We start from the raw sequence: 21,789 nt of genomic DNA on the forward strand, positions 1-21,789 counted from the left end.
TGGTTTCTACATGATAAATTATCAGTGGAATTTATGGAATAACGCGAACATTTTTATTTTACTCTTTGATGAAATATTATTTTGACTCTATTTTAAATTTGAATTTGAATCGTTTTTGAACCATTGCGAGATTGGCCATAGTAATCATGGTGACATGGCATTATTAGCAGGGGATTACTGTAGCTTAATTATCGGGGCGTCACAATTCTCCTCCACTACAAGAAATCTGGTCCCGAGATTTAAGAGGTGGAATAAGGGGGAAAGGTCTGGTTACGAAATTCTAACGAATCTTCTCGGTCTTGGTTGCTCTTCTCGAAGAGGTCGATCCATAGCGTTGATGTCTTCATTCCAATGCATCAATGCATCATGATGAAGTTGTCGTCCTTCCTTCAGGATCTTCACCGTACTTACCAAAGGATATGAGGGAAAAACTCTATAAGGACGGATTCTAACAAGACTGAGCATCGAACGGTTAACTCAGGGGAAAAAGCATAAATATCTCTCAAATTAAAACTTAAGAAGATATCTAGAGGAAAGTAAGAAGGTACCATTAGAAGTTTCAAATGGATAGGCAATCGTTCGATGTCTGAAACCAAGTGCAAATGAGGTCTAGAGAAACAAGATTAAGTATTGCGTCTGTTACCAGAATAGATCACTAGGTGGCCCGTGAATTACATATCAGGCCACGCGCGAGGAATAACTTTGGAAACCGGGGGTGTAAAGGAGAGTCAGGTTTCGATCCTGTGGAACTGTGGGTTATGGGCCCACCATGTGGGTTAAAAATAGGGAGGGTGATGTCATCTTGCATGGTCATGATAGCAAGGCATGTCAGAAAATAGTCTGTCAGCTACGTCGCCAACAACGTCGGTACCAAGGGCGAGGGACGAAGAGAACCATTTTCCTGCTCGTTGAACGAGGCGGACCATTACGCAAAGTTCTCGTCCATCGGTGGTTACCGGAATGCCATCAACAAAAGCAACAGGGTCGTGCTGACTAGGTTGTACACCAAGGTGTTTACATAAGCAGGAGAATATTAATGCTTAGATCATATAGACCACACGAAAGGTTAAGCAAAACAATGGAAATGAAAATGTGATTATCGAATTAAACAGAACAATGGACAAGAAAATGTGTTAAAACACATATTTCAGGAGCATATCCTTTCCAAGGACAAACAGAGCATGATATCCATGATAGGATAGAAAGTAGAAAACCATTTAGGTAAGGGGAGAGGAATTTCATGACATTACCCATAAAACGGTGTTTGGATAATTAATATGGAAAATTTAGCATTGTGCTTCAAATGTTCTTATTAAAGATCAGAGTACCACAGACATACTTCAAGATAGCATTGATATGGTCTTCAAGCTAAGGTCAGACTTTGGATACACAAAGGATCCATTAGGAACAACTTATAGGATAAGTAAAATTTCCTCATGGAAGAATGGCTAACCCTGCCAGAAAGGAAACTATAACAATAGGTCCTCCGGCCAGGTGGGCTAGGCATGACATCACCTTACCAGGTTATATAAAGGCTAATTTTATAACTCCTGGAAATAGGTTCCAACCATCATATCTAATCGAGATTCGGATCTGATTGGTGTCAGTGTACCTCAGACTTAGGATGTCTGAGAAGAAAAGGTGCAACTCAAGTTGACGAGATGACCTTGTACAATTCTCGGGTAATGAGCTATGGAAGCAAGTTCCGAAACAAGAGTTCATTATTAAACCAAGGAGAGGATGAGGAGGTGGCTGTTGGACACAGCGACAATTCATCGAGATTTCCGAAAAGGATGGATTTCCACAATCATGTGAACAAGGTGATAGCAATGATCAGACCAAATGATATAATGTCGTTTGTTCAAGGAAAACATCTGCAATTAATCATTGATTGAAAAGGTGCACTCAAAATATGGACTAAGTAGCACGATCAATGTGAGAATGGTGATTCAATAAACAAAAGACTTAGAGTGAAACTATTGATCATTCACTTCAAAGTAATAGGGTTGCTAGAAGTTATGAATTCACACATCATAGTTCAATGGTCGGATTCCGGTTAGAAACAACACGGGGACCAAGAAATGAATGGAGATGGCAAGACGTATTAATATATCAAGAATTCTTAAGATGTGGAGCAATTCTCATAACATTCTTGACATAGAAGATGGTAATACTCCAAGATAGAGCCTAATACAAACCAGATAGCAAGTTGCATCCATAACATGAACAAGTTTGTGATGAAAGGAAGGTATGCATGCTGTCGATGGTAACTCAAATTACCAAGGGACGAGGATGGCACTTATCATCATGAGTTCAATTGGTATCCTGGAAGAGCTCAGAATGTTGATGATGATCATGACTCAATTGTCGAGAGATTTCATGAAGATGTAATCAATCGACGACGACATCAAGTCAAAGGAATGATGAAGCGGAAGGTTATTGGAACCACGGGTACGACACAAACTCGAAATCAAACTTGTGGTTCAAGGAGAAATGATATGATGAGGAAAATTGACGTAAGATTAGCTCACCGTCGAAAGTTGTGCTCCGGGAAGACAAACCAGGTGGCACAATTAAAATTTAGAATGATAGAGATATAGTCGATCAGGCTAGGAATGTCGTGAAGGATTAATAAACTAGTAAGCAACGAAAATTACTCAGAGTTATTGAATTTGAGTGCGAAATCAATTCACTTATCGGTGTTCTTGAGTGACTAATAACTGAGAACCCAGGGGGGAATTTCAATCGGCAAGAATAGTAGTTGATGAAGAACTCATAAGAAGTTATGTAGTTCCGTGATATTCTCGAGATACCAGAGGGTATACTCGAAGGTAGAGCAGAATAGAGGTTGGATAGGTGTAATGATCTGCAGAAGACAAGTACTTCAACTTGTCCGAGAAAAAGAATCAAAGGATATCAATATGGCCGGAACCACGATTGCAGAAGACCATATCCCGGATATAATGATGAACTTATACCAAGGGAATAATTAATTTAAGAGTAGCTTCCATGAAAAGATCTACATCGTGTCCATGGGCATGAACACAAAGTCCAAGGTCGACTCTCACTTCCTCAATGTATCAAAGAGTCCAATTGACCTGAAACTTCATGGAACTTATTTTTGGACCAGAAGAAGCCCATGGAGTATCGGAGTTGGACCAGGAGAGTCCCGGGCTGCCCACGAGGGTGGGGGCGCGCCCACCCCCCTGGACGCGCCCCCTGCCTCGTGGACAGCCCTGAGGTCCACCGACGTACTTCTTCCTCCCATATATACCCATATACCCTAAAAACTTCGAGGAGCACAGTAGATCGGGAGTTCCACCGCCAGAAGCCTCCGTAGCCACCGAAAACCAATCTAGTCCCGTTGCGGCACCCTACCGGAGGGGGCATCCCTCTCCGGTGGCCATCTTCATCATCCCGGTGCTCTCCATGACGAGGAGGGAGTAGTTCTCCCTCGGGGCTGAGGGTATGTACCAGTAGCTATGTGTTTGACCTCTCTCTCTTTCTCGTGTTCTTGAGGTGATACGATCTTGATGTATCGCGAGCTTTGCTATTATAGTTGGATCTTATGATGTTTTGTCCCCCCTCTACTCTCTTGTAATGGATTGAGTTTTCCCTTTGAAGTTATCTTATCAGATTGAGTCTTTAAGGATTTGAGAACACTTGATGTATGTCTTGCGTGGGATACCCATGGTGACAATGGGGTATTCTATTGATCCACTTGATGTATGTTTTGGTGATCAACTTGCGGGTTCCGCCCATGAACCTATGCATAGGGGTTGGCAGACGTTTTCGTCTTGACTCTCCGGTAGAAACTTTGGGGCACTCTTTGAGGTTCTATGTGTTGGTTGAATAGATGAATATGAGATTGTGTGATGCATATCGTATAATCATACCCACGGATACTTGAGGTGACATTAGGGTTTTGGTTGATTTGTGTCTTAAGGTGTATTCTAGTACGAACTCTAGGGCTGTTTGCGACACTTATAGGAATAGCCCAACGGATTGATTGGAAAGAATAACTTTGAGGTGGTTTTGTACCCTACCATAATCTCTTCATTTGTTCTCTGCCATTAGTGACTTTGGAGTGACTCTTTGTTGCATGTTGAGGGATAGTTATATGATCCAATTATGTTATTATTGTTGAGGGAACTTGCACTAGTGAAAGTATGAACCCTAGGCCTTGTTTCCTAGCATTACAATACCATTTGTGCTCACTTTTATCATTAGTTACCTTGCTGTTTTTATATTTTCAGATTACAGAAACCATTATCTACCATCCATATACCACTTGTATCACCATCTCTTCGTCGAACTAGTGCACCTATACAATTTACCATTGTATTGGGTGTGTTGGGGACACAAGAGACTCTCTGTTATTTGGTTGCAGGGTTGATTGAGAGAGACCATCTTCATCCTACGCCTCCTACAGATTGATAAACCTTAGGTCATCCACTTGAGGGAAATTTGCTACTGTCCTACAAACCTCTGCACTTGGAGGCCCAACAACGTCTACAAGAAGAAGGTTGTGTAGTAGACATCAAGCTCTTTTCTGGCGCCGTTGCCGGGGAGGTTAGCGCTTGAAGGTATATCTTTAGATCTTGCAATCGAGTCTTTTAGTTTCTTGTTTTATCACTAGTTTAGTTTATAAAATAAAATTACAAAAAAGGAATTAAGTTTGCCTCATAAGCTTCATCTTTTTAATATCTTTCGTGAGTATGATGGAAAGGAAAATTGTGCCAAAGTGTTAGAAGAAGAATGCATTAATATGTTTGGCACTAAATATTTGAATGATGAACATGATTGCAATGTTGTTAGTATGAATTCCTTGAATATCCATGATGCTAATGATATGCAAAGCCACAAGCTTGGGGAAGCTATGTTTGATGAAGATGATATTTTTTGTCCCCCAAGCTTTGATGAGCAAATTTATTATGATGAAAGAATGCCTCCTATTTATGATGATTATATTGATGAAAGTGGATTTGGAGAGGTCATGACTTTATTTAGAGACGAATCCACTATTTTGGAAGAGGTTCCAATTGATTATGAGAACAAAGTTGCTATCTATGATGATTATTGTGATGACATGTATGCTATTAAAAATAATGATAACCATGAAACTTGTCATCATGATTTTAGTTTTCAATTGGATTATGCCTCACATGATAATTATTTTGTTGAGTTTGCTTCCACTATTATTCATGAGAAGAATTTTGCTTATGTGGAGAGTAGTAAATTTTCTATGCTTGTAGATCATGAAAAGAATGCTTTAGGTGCTGGTTATATTGTTGAATTCATTCATGATGCTACTGAAAATTACTATGAGGGAGGAATATATGCTTGTAGGAGTTGCAATAATATCAAGTTTCCTCTCTATGTGCTTAAAATCTTGAAGTTATGCTTGTTTTGCTTTCCTATGCATGTTGATTATTGTTCCCACAAGTTGGTTGCTCACAAAATCCCTATGCATAGGAAGTGGGTTAGAATTAAATGTGCTATTCATATTCTTCATGATGCTCTCTTTATGTTACAATTCTTATCTTTTATGCGAGCATCGTTGAAATCATCATGCCTAGCTAGAGGCGTTAAACGATAGCGCTTGTTGGGAGGCAACCCAATTTTATTTTTGTTCCTTGCTTTTTCTTCCTGTTTAGTAATAAATAATTCATCTAGCCTCTGTTTAGATGTGGTTTTATGTTTTAATTAGTGTTTGTGCCAAGTAGAACCGTTGGGAAGACTTGGGGAAAGTCTTGTTGATCTTGCTGTAAAAAACAGAAACTTTAGTGCTCACGAGAATTGCTGCCATTTTTATTTGGAGAGTGATATTTAGTTAATTCTTTTTGAAGATGATTAATAGATAAATTCCTCACGTCCAGAAATTTATTTTAGAATTTTTGGGGATCCAGAAGTTTGCGTTAGTCACGGATTACTATAGACTGTTCTGTTTTTGACAGATTCTGTTTTTCATGTGTTGTTTACTTATTTTGATGAATCTATGGCTAGTAAAAGAGTTTATAAACCATAGAGAAGTTGGAATACAGTAGGTTTAACACCAATAGAAATAAAGAATGATTTCATTACAGTACCTTGAAGTGGTGTTTTGTTTTCTTTCGCTAACGGAGCTTACGAGTTTTCTGTTAAGTTTTGTGTTGTGAAGTTTTCAAGTTTTGGGTAAAGATTCGATGGACTATGGAATAAGGAGTGGAAAGAGACTAAGCTTGGGGATGCCCAAGGCACCCCAAGGTAATATTCAAGGACAACCAAGATCCTAAGCTTGGGGATTCCCCAGAAGGCATCCCTTCTTTCGTCTTCGTTCATCGTTAACTTTACTTGGAGCTATATTTTTATTTACCACATGATATGTGTTTTGCTTGGAGCGTCAATTTGTTTTGTTAGGATTTGCTTGCTGTTTTAATAAAATACCAAGATCTGAAATTCTTAAATGTTAGAGAGTCTTCATATAGTTGCATAATTATTCGATTACTCATTGATCTTCACTTATATCTTTCAGAGTAGTTTGTTGTTGCTCTAGTGCTTCACTTATATCCTTTTAGAGCACGGTGGTGGTTTTATTTTATAGAAATAATTGATCTCTCATGCTTCACTTATATTATTTTGAGAGTCTTTAGGGCATCTCCAACCGTTGGCCCCCCCAGGAGGCATTTTTTCCACCGCCTGGGGGGCTGCCGGCGAAAAACTAAGCCTGGGGGTGGATATTTATCCACTCGTTGCCATACCCAGCCACCACCACCACGTGAACCACCCTGGCTAGCGGATGGTGATGAAGCGCGGCCACGGCTCCGGCAAGTTGGCCGGCGACGGCGACGGCGCGTTCCCCGAACCGCCTCCTCCTACTGCTCCTCCTCGCCGCGGTCGCCTGCACGGGGCCGCCCGACGCCGTGTCCAAGCCCGCGATGCTTGAGCCATGCGCCTCGCGCTGCTCTCCTACACCGCCGACCCGCTCTGCTCCATGGACTGCCCCGCGCTGCTCTCCTACACCCTCCATGCTGACCTCAAACTCGCTGAGCTGGCCGCGCTCTTCGCCGCCGACCCACTCCGCCAACGCCATCGACTTCGCCGCCTCGGGCCCGGACGGCCGCATCCTCCCGGCCGGCCCCGCTCTGCTCCACGGCCTGCCCCGCGCTGCTCTGGCCGGGCGACGAGGAGGAAGACCATGATCGTGCCACTGCTCTGGCCGGGCGACGAGGAGGAAGACCACTCCCGTGCGCGTGGGGCTGGAGCTCGACCCGTTGGCAGCGCGGACGGGGGAGCGGAGGAGGCTGCCCGCGGCGAGCACGCCGTGCTGCGGGAGGTGGCCGCGTACCTCCGGCTGTAGCACCGCCCCGGCTCCGTGGCTGCATCTCCGTGGCCTCCGCGCCCGGTGCCCTCCCCGCGAGCTCTCCGCCTCCTTGCTCTGGCTCCCTCCCCGCGAGCTCCCCGCCTCCCTACTCCGACGCCCTCCCGCCGTGACGCCTCGCCGTGCCCTAGCTCCGGTGCCCTGCTCGCCGCGCCCGTCCCGTCCCGTGCGCGCCTGCTTCGGTGGGTGGGGGATGGAGGAGTGTGAGCACGTGGGTGGGGCCTGCAGAAAAGAGAGGGAGAGAGAGAGGAGAGAGGGTGTTGGGACACTGAAAGTGGGCCATTTGCATGCAAAATGAGAGCGCCGGCGTCCCCAGCTGCCTCCCGGGGGGCTGGGTTTCGCCTGCGCATGCCGGCAGTATTTTTCCTCGAATCCGGCGAAATCTGTGCTCTTGGGGTGACGAGTGGGAGGAATTTTCCTCGCCGGCGGTGAAAAAGTGCCTGGGGAGGGCTTCTTGGGGGGACTAGTGGAGATGCCCTTAGAACAGCATGGTAGTTTGCTTTGGTTATGAATTTAGTCCTAATATGATGGGCATCCAAGAGGGATATAATAAAAACTTTCATATAGAGTGCATTGAATACTAAGAGAAGTTTGATACTTGATAATTGTTTTGAGATATGGAGATAGTGATATTAAAGTTGTGCTAGTTGAGTAGTTGTGAATTTGAGAAATACTTGTGTTGAAGTTTGCATGTCCCATAGCATGCACGTATGGTAAACACTGTGTAACAAATTTAAACATGAGGTGTTATTTGATTGTCCTCCTTATGAGTGGTGGTCGGGGACGAGCGATGGTCTTTTCCTACCAATCTATCCCCCTAGGAGCATGCGCGTAATGCTTGATTTTTGATGACTTGTAGATTTTTGCAATAAGTATGTGAGTTCTTTATGACTAATGTTGAGTCCATGGATTATACACACTCTTACCCTTCCGTCATTGCTAGCCTCTTCGATACCGTGCATTGCCCTTTCTCACATTGAGAGTTGGTGCAAAGTTCGCCGGTGCATCCAAACCCCATGATATGATATGCTCTTTCACACATAAACCCTGTTTATTATGACATGCATCATCATTGTCATATTGCTTTGCATGATCATGTAGTTGACATCGTATTTGTGGCAAAGTCATCGTTCATAATCTGCATACATGTCACTCTTGATTCATTTCCCATCCCGGTACACCGCCGGAGGCATTCATATAGAGTCATACTTTGTTCTAGTATCGAGTTGTAATCTTTGAGTTGTAAATAAATAGAAGTGTGATGATCATCATTAATAGAGCATTGTCCAAAAAAAGGGAGGGCCAAAAAAAGAAAAAAAAGAAAGGCCAAATAAAAAATAAAAAGGGACAATGCTACTATCCTTTTTTCCACACTTGTGCTTCAAAGTAGCACCATGATCTTCATGATAGAGAGTCTCTTGTTTTGTCACTTCCATATACTAGTGGGAAATTTTCATTATAGAACTTGGCTTATATATTCCAACAATGGGCCTCCTCAAGTTCCCTAGGTCTTCGTGAGCAAGCAAGTTGGATGCACACCCACTTAGTTTCTTTTGTTGAGATTTCATACATTTATAGCTCTAGTGCATCCATTGCATGGCAATCCCTACTCCTTGCATTGACATCAATTGATGGGCATCTCCCTAGCCAATTGATTAGCCGTGTCGATGTGAGAGTTTCTCCTTTTTTTCTTCTCCACATAACCCCCCTCATTATATTCTATTCCACCCATAGTGCTATATCCATGGCTCACACTCATGTATTGCGTGAAAGTTGAAAAAGTTTGAGATTACTAAAGTATGAAACAATTGCTTGGCTTGTCATCGGGGTTGTGCATGATGAGAGCATTCTTGTGTGACAAAAATGGAGCATGACCAAAGTATATGATTTTGTAGGGATGAACTTTCTTTGGCCATGTTATTTTGAGAAGACATGATTGCTTAGTTAGTATACTTGGAGTATTATTGTTTTTATGTCAATATTAAACTTTTGTCTTGAATCTTATGGATCTGAATATTCTTGCCACAATAAACAAGATTACATGGATAAATATGTTAGGTAGCATTCCACATCAAAAATTCTGTTTTTATCATTTACCTACTCGAGGACGAGGAGGAATTAAGCTTGGGGATGCTGATACATCTCCAACGTATCTATAATGTTTGATTGTTCCATGCTATTATATTATTTGTTTTTGATGTTTATGGGCTTTATTATGCACTTATATATTATTTTTGGGACTAACCTATTAACCCAGAGCCCAGTGCCAGTTTCTGTTTTTTCCTTGTTTTAGAGTATCACAGAAAAGGAAAATCAAACGGAGTCCAATTGACCTGAAACTGCACAGAACTTATTTTTGGACCAGAAGAAGCCCACAGAGTATCGGAGTTGGACCAGGAGAGTCCCGGGCTGCCCATGAGGGTGGGGGGAGCGCCCACCCCCCTAGGCGTGCCCCCTGTCTCGTGGACAGCCCGAAGGTCCACTGACGTACTTCTTCCTCCCATATATACCCATATACCCTAAAAACTTCGAGGAGCACAGTAGATCGGGAGTTCCACCGCCAGAAGCCTCCGTAGCCACGGAAAATCAATCTAGACCCGTTCCGGCACCCTGCCGGAGGGGGAATCCCTCTCCGGTGGCCATCTTCATCATCTCGGTGCTCTCCATGACGAGGAGGGAGTAGTTCTCCCTCGGGGCTGAGGGTATGTTCCAGTAGCTATGTGTTTGATCTCTCTCTCTCTCTCTCTCTCGTCTTCTTGAGGTGATACGATCTTGATGTATCGCGAGCTTTGCTATTATAGTTGGATCTTATGATGTTTTGTCCCCCTCTACTCTCTTGTAATGGATTGAGTTTTCCCTTTGAAGTTATCTTATCGGATTGAGTCTTTAAGGATTTGAGAACACTTGATGTATGTCTTGCGTGGGATACCCGTGGTGACAATGGGGTATTCTATTGATCCACTTGATGTATGTTTTGGTGATCAACTTGCGGGTTCCGCCCATGAACCTATGCATAGGGGTTGGCACGCGTTTTCATCTTGACTCTCTGGTAGAAACTTTGGGGCACTCTTTGAGGTTCTATGTGTTGGTTGAATAGATGAATCTGAGATTGTGTGATGCATATTGTGTAATCATACCCACGGATACTTGAGGTGACATTGGAGTATCTAGGTGACATTAGGGTTTTGGTTGATTTGTGTCTTAAGGTGCTATTCTAGTATGAACTCTAGGGCTGTTTGTGACACTTATAGGAATAGCCCAACGGATTGATTGGAAAGAATAACTTTGAGGTGGTTTCGTACCCTACCATAATCTCTTCGTTTGTTCTCCGCTATTAGTGACTTTGGAGTGACTCTTTGTTGCATGTTGGGGGATAGTTATATGATCCAATTATGTTATTATTGTTGAGGGAACTTGCACTGGTGAAAGTATGAACCCTAGGCCTTGTTTCCTAGCATTGCAATACCGTTTGTGCTCACTTTTATCATTAGTTACCTTGCTGTTTTCATATTTTCAGATTACAAAAACCATTATTTACCATCCATATACAACTTGTATCACCATCTCTTCGCCGAACTAGTGCACCTATACAATTTACCATTGTATTGGGTGTGTTGGGGACACAAGAGACTCTCTGTTATTTCGTTGCAGGGTTGTTTGAGAGAGACCATCTTCATCCTACGCCTCCTACAGATTGATAAAACTTAGGTCATCCACTTGAGGGAAATTTGCTATTTTCCTACAAACCTATGCACTTGGAGGCCCAACAACGTCTACAAGAAGAAGGTCATCACGCCTTGGGCCCGGGGGCTACTATCTTTGTTCTGGGAACGGGGGTCCCCAGACTTGCCTGCCTGCGGCCCATGGCGTGGCTGTGCTGGCAGGTCTGTACGGCCCCTCGTCATCAACAAGGCATTCAAGACCCTCGCGAGGCGTACGATGCAAGACCTCCTCAGGAGCGGCCTCACCAGGCTGCCTCGCAAGGGGCGGAGATATCAAGGCAGGGCAAATCTCGCGAGGCTCTCATGACATGAGCCACGATGATCGACACCAGGTGGGTGCCAGCGTGCGCAGCGTCCTTGTTTCCTCTTTGGTGCTAAGGAGGCAAGCGCGGGCACGGAGTGCTGAGGCATTAGGCAAAGGTTTCCATATCGGTGCAACAAGACCAAGAACAGAAGGACAGCAGGACAGAGGTCACCATGGAGCCCAGGACGGCGTCACCACCAGAACCTTTTGCAGGCGAAGACCACATTTTGTCAGGATAGGTTGTACTAGCTATCCCCTTTCAAATTGGCCGCCGCTGTTGGCTCCCTTCCCGCTCAATATTTGGGGAGAGGACCAGGGCCTATATAAGTAGGACTAGCCACCACCTAGAGGGGGGGGGGGGAAGAGATCTAAGAAGGAGATATGATCTGATCAAAGGCCAACCCTTGGCACACCAAGCACAAGAACACCTCAACCTCAGGAGGCTGTTCTTCCCCTTGTATTGTTCTTCATCAGCCCAAGAGGCAATCCACCACCACCACCACACTGGAGTAGGGTATTACACCACATCAGTGGCCCGAACCAGTATAAACATTGTGTCTTTGTGTTGCCAGTGCGTTGAGTTCGTCCGCGACACCTTAGCGAGCTAGGACGTAGATCGGTAGGAGGGAAATAACTTCGCGCGCACCCCAGAGTTCAAACTTCAAGGGTTTGCCGGAACCCGTGATCCGACAGACAACCCCTAAAGACTAAAACTTTGGCTACATTGGGTTCCTTCAATGTCGACAACCCCTAAAGACTAAAACTTTGGCTATGTTGGGTTCCGTCGACGTCGACAACCCCTAAAGACTAAAACTTTGGCTACATTGTGTTCCGTCGATGTCAACAACCCCTAAAGACTAAAACTTTGGCTATGTTGGGTTCCGTCGACAACCCCTAAAGACTAAAACTTTGGCTACATTGGGTTCCGTCGATGTCGACAACCCCTAAAGACTAAAACTTTGGCTATGTTGGGTTCCGTCGACGTCGACAACCCCTAAATACTAAAACTTTGGCTACATTGGGTTCCGTCGATGTCGACAACCCCTAAAGACTAAAACTTTGGATATGTTGGGTTCCGTCGACGTCGACAGCCCCTAAAGACTAAAACGTTGGCTACATTGGGTTCCGTCGACGTCGACAACCCCTAAAGACTAAAACTTTGGCTATGTTGGGATCCGTCGACGTCGACAACCCCTAAAGACCAAAATAACAGAAAGAGTACACACATAACCGCCTCATCTCTTGGGGCATTTGTGGACATAGTTTAGATTCATGACTAATAACTGAAAGAGTACTCTAATAGATAGCATACATAACTTGCGCCCTCATCTCTTGGGGCATCATTGACATAGTTTAGAAACATGACTCATACATAATAGAAAGAGTACTCTAACAGAAAGCATGTCAACCCAAAATGATAACTTTTTTGAAACATAAATAACTTGCCCCCTCATCTCTTGGGCATAAAGATAAACAAGGGGATGCATTCATACCTTCCGTCAATCAGACATGATAGTATAAGGACCAAAGTGTCCAACTTCTCCTCCTATACATATCTTAAGTTGGTGCAGAAACCAACACCAATTTGTTGTATCCTGTTGTCCAACAATACCAAATGCCAGTGGGAAAATGTTGTTGTTGCCATCTCTGCCAGTGGCAACAAGTATTTGAGCTCCAGTGGTGAGCTTAATAAAGCAGCCATCAACACCTATATTGCATTTGTAAGACCAAATTCAGTAACTATATGGAACTATGAAACAATTCTATATATGTCATCTACAAGAATTTATACATAATTCTATATATGTCATACAAAAGAAAGGAGCAAGTTTATTCACTATATAACACTACTAAACATACTTAAGTTGTACATGTCACTAACCGACTACAAGAATTTATACACAATTCTTTATATGTCATACAAAAACAAGGAGTAAGTTCATTCACTATATAACACTACTAAACATACTTAAGTTGTACATGTCACTAACCTACTAAATAAAGCACTAAAATAAAGCATATAAAACATGTCACTGACCTATGAATGGTCTGCATCCACCGAGAAAGCCCTCCCTTGCTCCATTGATGCAGAAGAACATAGCATGAAACCTTGGTCCTGGATGTGGTATTTTTGTAGTAGGTTTTGGAGTTACAGTTGTAACTATAACTCTACTCCCAGGGTTTGTATCCATGATTGTTTGAGCATAGTCCCTCAGCCTGGGATACTATTTCTTGTGCTCTCCTAAAACAGCCTCTACAGCAAGGTTTTTGGCCCTATAGGCCATGGGCTTGGGCACATCAACACCATACTTCTCATTGCAGTTGTCAACCAGAGTCAAAATACTTGTGTTTGGATCAGACCTGAATAGTGACTCATATGTCTGTGCAAGCCACTTTGCACCAACCCTTGATGTCTCTATAGTGCTAGGGCAAGTGTGCTGCAGCCTCATTTTTGTATTGCAAATGTCTTCTCCCCTTTGATAACTGCTGCAACTATGAAGAACTGACAATGCTCTTGTTTGCAGCAAACAATGATCCTTTTGTCTGAGTTTCTATGATACCTGAAATTTCTGGCTTGTGTAGTGTGCAAGCTCAACAGAGCATCTGTGAATTGCTGCTGGTTTTTGAAACACATGTGCATACATAACTGTTGATGTGGTTGCTCTAGTTTGTCATTATACCATATCCTTGCTGGCCTTTTAATGGCCCTACTCTTCCTTCCTTTTGGTAGGACAAATGCTAGTGGCTCATATCCATCATCTTCACTATCCAATAGCAACCCAGTATCTTCTTCATCTGATGATGGTCTGAAATCTGGTTTCAAGTCCTCTAACACATTGGAATGTGTCCTAGTGGTGGGCACTCTCCTAACTGGCAGCTTTTGCCTCTTTTTACCAGCTGCTTTCATAGGTGGTTCCTTCTCCTTCTCAAAATCTTCCTCCTCATCCTCCTCAATCTCAAACAACTCCTCAACCTCAGTGTCACCCTCATAGTGTAGTTGTTCCTTATCTGAATCTTCATCTGTTTCTTCCTCTGAATCTTCATCCTCTTCTAGTTCTTCCTCTGCTAGCCTCTTTCCCTCTATTATCTCTGTGTCTTCAGCAATCTTGTACTTCTTCATGCAGAATGGGTTGTTGTCACTGTCATATGCCCCCTGAGAGTCATTACTCTTATATCCCTCCTCTTCCTCTTCTTCCATCACAAATTTGAGCTTCCTCTTGCTGACATTTCTGCTCTCTTGTGTGCACATACCAGTAGGTTGTACTAGTGCACTATTGTTGCTGCTTTGACTCTCAAAAACAACACCATGATCATTAACAGCAAGCACAGGAGGATCTCTCACATCATACACAACAGGTTCTTGATATAAAACTGTGGCTAATCGTTCCTCACTAACATGAGATGCAGTACTGACAAATGATGTGGCCCTGACTAACAAGTTCAGAACTAAACTATCCTCATTCTGCTTCTTAATTTGCTGCAACTTGATGTTTGTGTCTATCAAATCTAGGCCATGCTCTCTCTGCATTCCTATGCATGTATTCCCCATGTGGTACAATTCATCACTGAAGTTAAATCCTTGTGTTCGCATCAGTGCATACAAATTCAAATATGTGACATCTGAGTTGCATATCTTCCTATCCAAATTATATTGAGCATCAAAGTGAATCCTAACATCCGAAACAGCATCATCCAAACTACAATGGACAGCAAAATTGCGCATTTTCAGTTCAGTAAACCTAACCCTAGCCCAAATCATGGCATAAAGGAGAGAGTAGAGAGGGAGAGAAGAGGCCACTCACAGCAGGCCACCCAATCCATGGCTCCAGTGATGGCTCGTCGTAGGGTTGGCCACCCAGATCTCAGCCAACCGCAGCCGCTCCTCCATGGACAGCGGCACCTCCATGCCCTCGTCGTCGTTGCTGTAGTAAGCTGATGAACTGGACTCCCCGTTGTCGATTTCGATTCCTCTATGCGCATCGCTCCCGAGTCCGGGGAGGTCTCCGTACCCGCCCACAAAGCCATCGTTGCTCCGGCCACCGCCACCGCCGCCGCCGCCGCCCGGAGTAGCCATCGCGAGGAAAGGAAGAGGGAGAGGGCTAGGGTTTGACCGAGCCAAGACCGACCGAGTCGGGTTTTTCCTAGCCAGCCGAGCGACGCACCGGTTCGACGGCTGGTCAACTGACTGGTGGGTCCGGGTTGTCACATACAGCGTCAACACAGAGTTATACGTGGCTTAGCCCGTATTGCAACGACTAGCCTCAAACATGGTACAGACTTGCAAAAAATCTGCATAGTGGTACTGATCCGTTACAACTGCCCCAAGTGTGGTACTTCCATGCCCCCGTCTCCTGTAGCAAGAGGAAGAGGACAAGTGGGGTGGGCTGGGCCTATTTTTGCTAAATGGGCCAGGGGTCCAGTAGCTTAGGTCCCTTTTTCTTTTTACTACTATTTTTCCATGTTCTCACCTATTTAATTATTTAGCCAATGTTTTGTACTTTCTTTTTGCGTCAAAATACTTTTGTAAAATGTAAAACCTTGAGACATAATTACTATGCATTATTTTGCACTGCTACACACAAAAAATTGGGTTCAAAATAATTTATTAAGTTTGAGTTTATATTTAAATGGGATAAAATGGTGTTGTTGGTCCATTGTTTTAATATCCAAGGGAAATTTAATATTCCAAAAAATGTTAATTCTTTCATGAAAAATTGTTAGTGAATATTTGCAACCCACCGAGCATTTTTGTTTTACCGTTTGAAGAAATAATAATTTGACTTTATTTTAAATTAGAATTTGAATCGGGTTTGAACTAACGCGATATTAACAATAGTAACCAATGACGTGGCATCATTAGTAGAGGTTCACTGTAGCTTAATTATCCGGGCGTCACAATTCTCCTCCACTACAAGAAATCTCGTCCCAAGATTTAAGAGGTAGAGTAAGAGAGAAATGTCTGGTTACGATATTATAATGGATCTTCTCGATCTTGGCATGCTCTTCTCGAAGAAGTTGATCACTTTCGTTGATGTCTTCAATTCTCTGCTTCTGGTCATCATGATGAAGTCGGCATCCTTTCTTCAGGAACTCCATCATACTTACGAAAGAATAAAGGGTGGGTGGGAGAACGGACCTCTGCAAGGTCAACTACCTGGTCGATAACATCAGGGAAGGTGGCTAAACTATCTCTCAAATTGAAATTTAAGAAAATATCGAGAGCAAAGTAAGGAGGTATCATGGGAAGTTTCGAGTGGGTAGGCAATTGTTCAATGCCTGAAACAGACTGTGAAAGGGGTTCAGAACAACGAGAATAAGTATTGCGTCTGATACCAGAATAGATCACTAGGAAGGTGGCTCATGAATTACACACGAAGCCAAGCATGAGTATTGACTTTGGGAACATGGGTGTACAGGAGAGTCAGGTTTCGATCCTGTGGAACTGTGGGTTATGGGCCCACCAAGTGGGTCAAAAGTAGATAAGGGGCGCTGACATCTAGCACGGTCACGATAGCAAGGCATGTCAGAGGATAGCCTACCAATTATGTTGGCAATAATGCCGGTACCAAGGGCGAGGGACAAAGAGAACAATTTTCCTACTCGTTGAACGAGGCGGACCAATAGGCAAAGTTCTCGTCCATCGGCGGTTACCGGAATGTTATCAAAAGTAGTAACATTGTCTTAGTGACAGAGTGGTACAACAAGGTGCTTACTAAGCAGGGAATTATCACTGCTCAGTTAAGTCAGATTACAAGAAAGGTTAACTGAAACAATGAAAAGGAAAATGCGATTATCAAATTAAATAAAACAATGGAAAGGAAAATGTGTTTAAACACATTTAAGGGGTATATCCTTCCCAAGGACAAGCAGAGCAAGATATCTGAAGGAAATATGCCCTAGAGGCAATAATAAAGTTGTTATTTATATTTCCTTCTATCATGATAAATGTTTACTATTCATGCTAGAATTGTATTAACCGGAAACTTAGTACATGTGTGAATACATAGACAAACAGAGTGTCACTAGTATGCCTCTACTTGACTAGCTCGTTGAATCAAAGATGGTTAAGTTTCCTAACCATAGACATGAGTTGTCATTTGATTAACGGGATCACATCATTAGAGAATGATGTGATTGACTTGACCCATTCCGTTAGCTTAGCATTTGATTGTTTACTTTGTTGCTATTGCTTTCTTCATCACTTATACATGTTCCCATGACTATGAGATTATGCAACTCCCGAATACTAGAGGAACACTTTATGTGCTACCAAACATCACAACGTAACTGGGTGATTATAAAGGTGCTCTACAGGTGTCTCCGATGGTACTTGTTGAGTTGGCATAGATCGAGATTAGGATTTGTCACTCCGATTGTCGGAGAGGTATCTCTGGGCCCTCTCGGTAATGCACATCACTATAAGCCTTGCAAGCAATGTGACTAATGAGTTAGTTGCAGGATGATGCATTACGGAACGAGTAAAGAGACTTGCCGGTAACGAGATTGAACTAGGTATTGAGATACCGACGATCGAATCTCGGGCAAGTAACATACCGATGAAAAAGGGAACGACGTATGTTGTTATGCGGTTTGACCGATAAAGATCTTCGTAGAATATGTAGGAACCAATATGAGCATCCAGGTTCCGCTATTGGTTATTGACCGCAGATGAGTCTCGGTCATGTCTACATAGTTCTCAAACCCGTAGGGTCCGCACGCTTAACGTTCTGTGACGATTTGTATTATGAGTTATGTGATTTGATGACCAAAGTTTTTTTGGAGTCCCGGATGAGATCAGGGACATGACGAGGAGTCTCGAAATGGTTGAGATGTAAAGATCAATATATTGGAAGGCTATATTCGGACATCGGAAAGGTTCCGAGTGATTCGGGTATTTTCGGAGTACCGAAGAGTTACGGGAATGCGCCGAGAGAAGTATTGGGCCTTATTGGGCCATACGGGAATAGAGGAGGCAGGACAAAGGGAAGGAGCCGCGCCTCCCGCCATGGGTCCAAATTGGACTAGGGGAAAGGGGGCGGTGCCCCCCTTGCCCTTTCCTACTCCCTCTCTCTTTCCTTCTTTCTTATCTCCTACTCCGGAAAGGAAAAGGGGAATCCTACTAGGACTTGGGAGTCCTAGTAGGACTCCCCACACTTGGCGCGCCCCCTCTAGGGCCGGCCTCCTCCTCCTCCCTCCTTTATATACGGGGGCAGGGGGCACCCCATGGACACACAAGTTGACCAGTTGATCTTTTAGCCGTGTTTGGTGCCCCCCTCCACCATAATTCACCTCGGTCATATCATAGCGGTGCTTAGGCGAAGCCCTGCGTCGGTAACATCATCATCACCATCATCACGTCGTCGTGCTGACGGAACTCTCCCTCGAAGCTCTGCTGGATCGGAGTTCGTGGGACGTCACCGAGCTGAACGTGTGTTGAACTCGGAGGTTCCGTACATTCGGTACTTGGATTGGTCGGATCGTGAAGACATACGACTACATCAACCGCGTTCTCATAACGCTTCTGCTTATGGTCAACGAGGGTATGTGGATGACACTCTCCCCTCTCGTTGCTATGCATCACCATGATCTTGCGTGTGCGTAGGAATTTTTTTGAAATTACTACGTTCACCAACAGTGGCATCCGAGCCAGGTTTATGCGTAGATGTTATATGCATGATGTAACACCCCGGATGTAACTTTCCCAATTTGTACTCCAACTCTTGCCGTTTCCGGCGTTAAGTTATATTTATTTTCTCGGGTTCAGGTTTTGTCTCCGTGTGTTGTTGTCGTTGTCACGCATCTCATATCATGTCATCATGTGCATTGCATCTGCATACGTGTTCATCTCATGCATTCGAGCATTTTCCCCGTTGTCCGTTTTGCATTCCGGCGCTTCGTTCTCCTCCGGTGGTCATTTCTAGCTTTCTTTCGTGTGTGGGGATTAAACATTCCGGATTGGACCGAGACTTGCCAAGCGGCCTTGGTTTACTACCGGTAGACCGCTTGTCAAGTTTCGTATCATTTGGACTTCGTTTGATACTCCAACGGTTAACCGAGGGACCGAAAAGGCCTCGTGTGTGTTGCAGCCCAACACCCCTCCAATTTAGCCCAAAACCCACCTAACTCTGCTCCATCATCTAGAGCGTTCGATCATGATCGCGTGGCTGAAAAGCGCACCTCATTTGGACTCTCCTAGCTCCCTCTATACCTATAAATAGGTCCTCCTCGAAAATTCCGGATCCCCCTCTCCCCGAAACCCTAAATCCCAGATCCGCGCCGGCCGGACACGTCCGCCCCGGCCGGACGCGTCTGCTCCGCCGCCGCCAGCCACCCCACGCTCGCCATGTGGCAAGCCGCCACCGTCTCCACCCGCGGCCCGGCCGGCCCGCAACCGGCCCCCGCCAGCCCGAGGCCGCCGCCGCCCGCGCCCTTCGCCCGCCGCCGTCGCGCTCCACTCCGCCGCCGCGCCGCCGCGGTCCGCCCACCGCCGCCGTCGCCACCTCGTCGCCCGGGCCGCCGCAGCCGCCGTCGCCGCCCCGAGCTGCCGCAGGAGCTCGCCGCCGTCGCCCCTAGCTCCGGCCGGCCCTAGCTCCGGCCACCGCGGGCCCCTACGCCGCCGCCCCCGGCCACCGGCGACGTCGCCCCCACCGGCCGCCGTCCTCGTCTCCGCCGGATCCGCCGCCGTGAACAGTGCCCGCCGCCGCCTCGGTTCGCGCGCCGGTCAAACCCTAGATCCGAGGGTTGTTTTTTTCTAAGTCCCTGATATTTTCAGTCCAAGTGCTCATGTTCATAGCTCCGTAACTTTGCATCCGTAGCTCCGATTCATGCATATAGCATATCAAAATGTTCATATCAGAGAGTACATCATTTCATTCCATTGAATCATTTTCATTTGAGTTCATCTTGATGCCCGAAATGCTGCTAGAAGAGGGCTACTTGAGATAATTGTCAGATCTGCTACTCCATTTAGGTTTTTGTCATTTTTGCCATGATTAATGTGTGCAAGATATGCCCTGATGCTCTACATGTGTTTTGTTAATGGTTTTGTCATCTTTCCAGAGGTGCAACCCATGTATTTTTAGGATGTGTGTGGTGTCTTGTGCAAGCTTGCAAAGTGGTGCACTTGCTAATTCTGTTTTCAGGGACTTAGTAATTTCACTAAGTCCTGGAGTTGTTTATCTCATGATGCCATATGTTCATGTTGTTTCCTAGTGATCCGTGCCTCTTTTGAGGATGGTCAGTCAGGATGTTTTGTTAATATTGTAGTTCTCTATCCATCCATATCTTTGTTTGCAATTATGGAGCACCCTAGCTTGAGTCAATCAAGCTCTACTTTTGCTACTTTGAGAATCTGGGCAGATTGTCAACTTGTTTGCAATTTTGCTGGTGATGTTGTAGTTGATCCGTGCATGCTATGCTATTGTTCTTGCCGTGTCTAGATTGCATTTTGTGCCTTCTTGATGGATGTAAGCTTTTCTTGTCATGACTTGCACCGTAGTGAGTGCATCGAGCTCGTAAACATGCCTACTTGAGTTATATTTCAGCATGTGTCAGTTTTCACTAAGTATGAAAACTTATTATGTTTTTGCTATGTTCGCGTGCTTGCAATTGTATTTTCTGATCCTTTTGGCTCAAGGTCACTAAGGGACTTTTGTTAAGCTATTTGAGTGTCTCCATGTCATGCTTTACTTTGCCATGATCAGATCCTGTAGCATGTAGTTTTGTTGCTCCGAAGAGGGCTACCCGATCTGAAATTCCAGACAAGTGTTGATTTCACTAAGTCTGAGATCTGTTTGTCATATGCATTTTTGCCATGCTTGTTTGAACCTGTTAGTGGATGAATTGGCCGTAGTTCAGTGCTAGACTTTTGTTAAGAATCTTGTGTGCATCCCTGCCATGTATTTTGTTGTCTTGTTTGGGTGCTATAGCATGTTCATCTCATTACATTTAGATGGCTACTTGTTGTAAATCGCAGACCGATGTCATTTTTGAATCGCTTGCCATTTCCAAACCGTAACTCCGATTCCGGCGTTCTTTATATCGTTTTCAAGCGATTTCATCTCATCTTTCCAGTGGCACACTTGGTTTTCCAAGTTGAGGCCAGGTTCATGCATTTCCTGCCATATCTTGCATTTCATATCCCGCATCGCATCCCGCATAGCATATCATCTTTGCATTGCGTTGTTTGAGTTTGCACATGGTTGATTGTATCCTTGTTGCTTGTTTGTCTTGTTTGGGTAGAGCCGGGAGACAAGTTCTCTAACGAGGAGCCCGTTGAGTTTGCTTTCGAGGATCCAGTCAACTCTGACAACTCTGCAGGCAAGATGATCATACCCTCGAAATCACTACTATCTTTGGTATGCTAGTTTTTGCTCGCTCTTTTGCTATGCCAATGCTACGAT

At 44.4% G+C, this 21,789-nt stretch overlaps 1 pseudogene; it reads right to left on the bottom strand.

The window, feature by feature from the left end:
• Nucleotides 1–13,611: 13,611 nt before the first annotated feature.
• On the bottom strand, nt 13,612–15,461 carry LOC147959395 (uncharacterized; annotated as a pseudogene).
• Nucleotides 15,462–21,789: the final 6,328 nt, after the last annotated feature.

The sequence above is a fragment of the Triticum urartu genome, chromosome 7A (assembly GCF_056163025.1).
Source record: "Triticum urartu cultivar PI428250 chromosome 7A, HENAU_Tu73, whole genome shotgun sequence".
Lineage (NCBI taxonomy): Eukaryota > Viridiplantae > Streptophyta > Magnoliopsida > Poales > Poaceae > Triticum > Triticum urartu.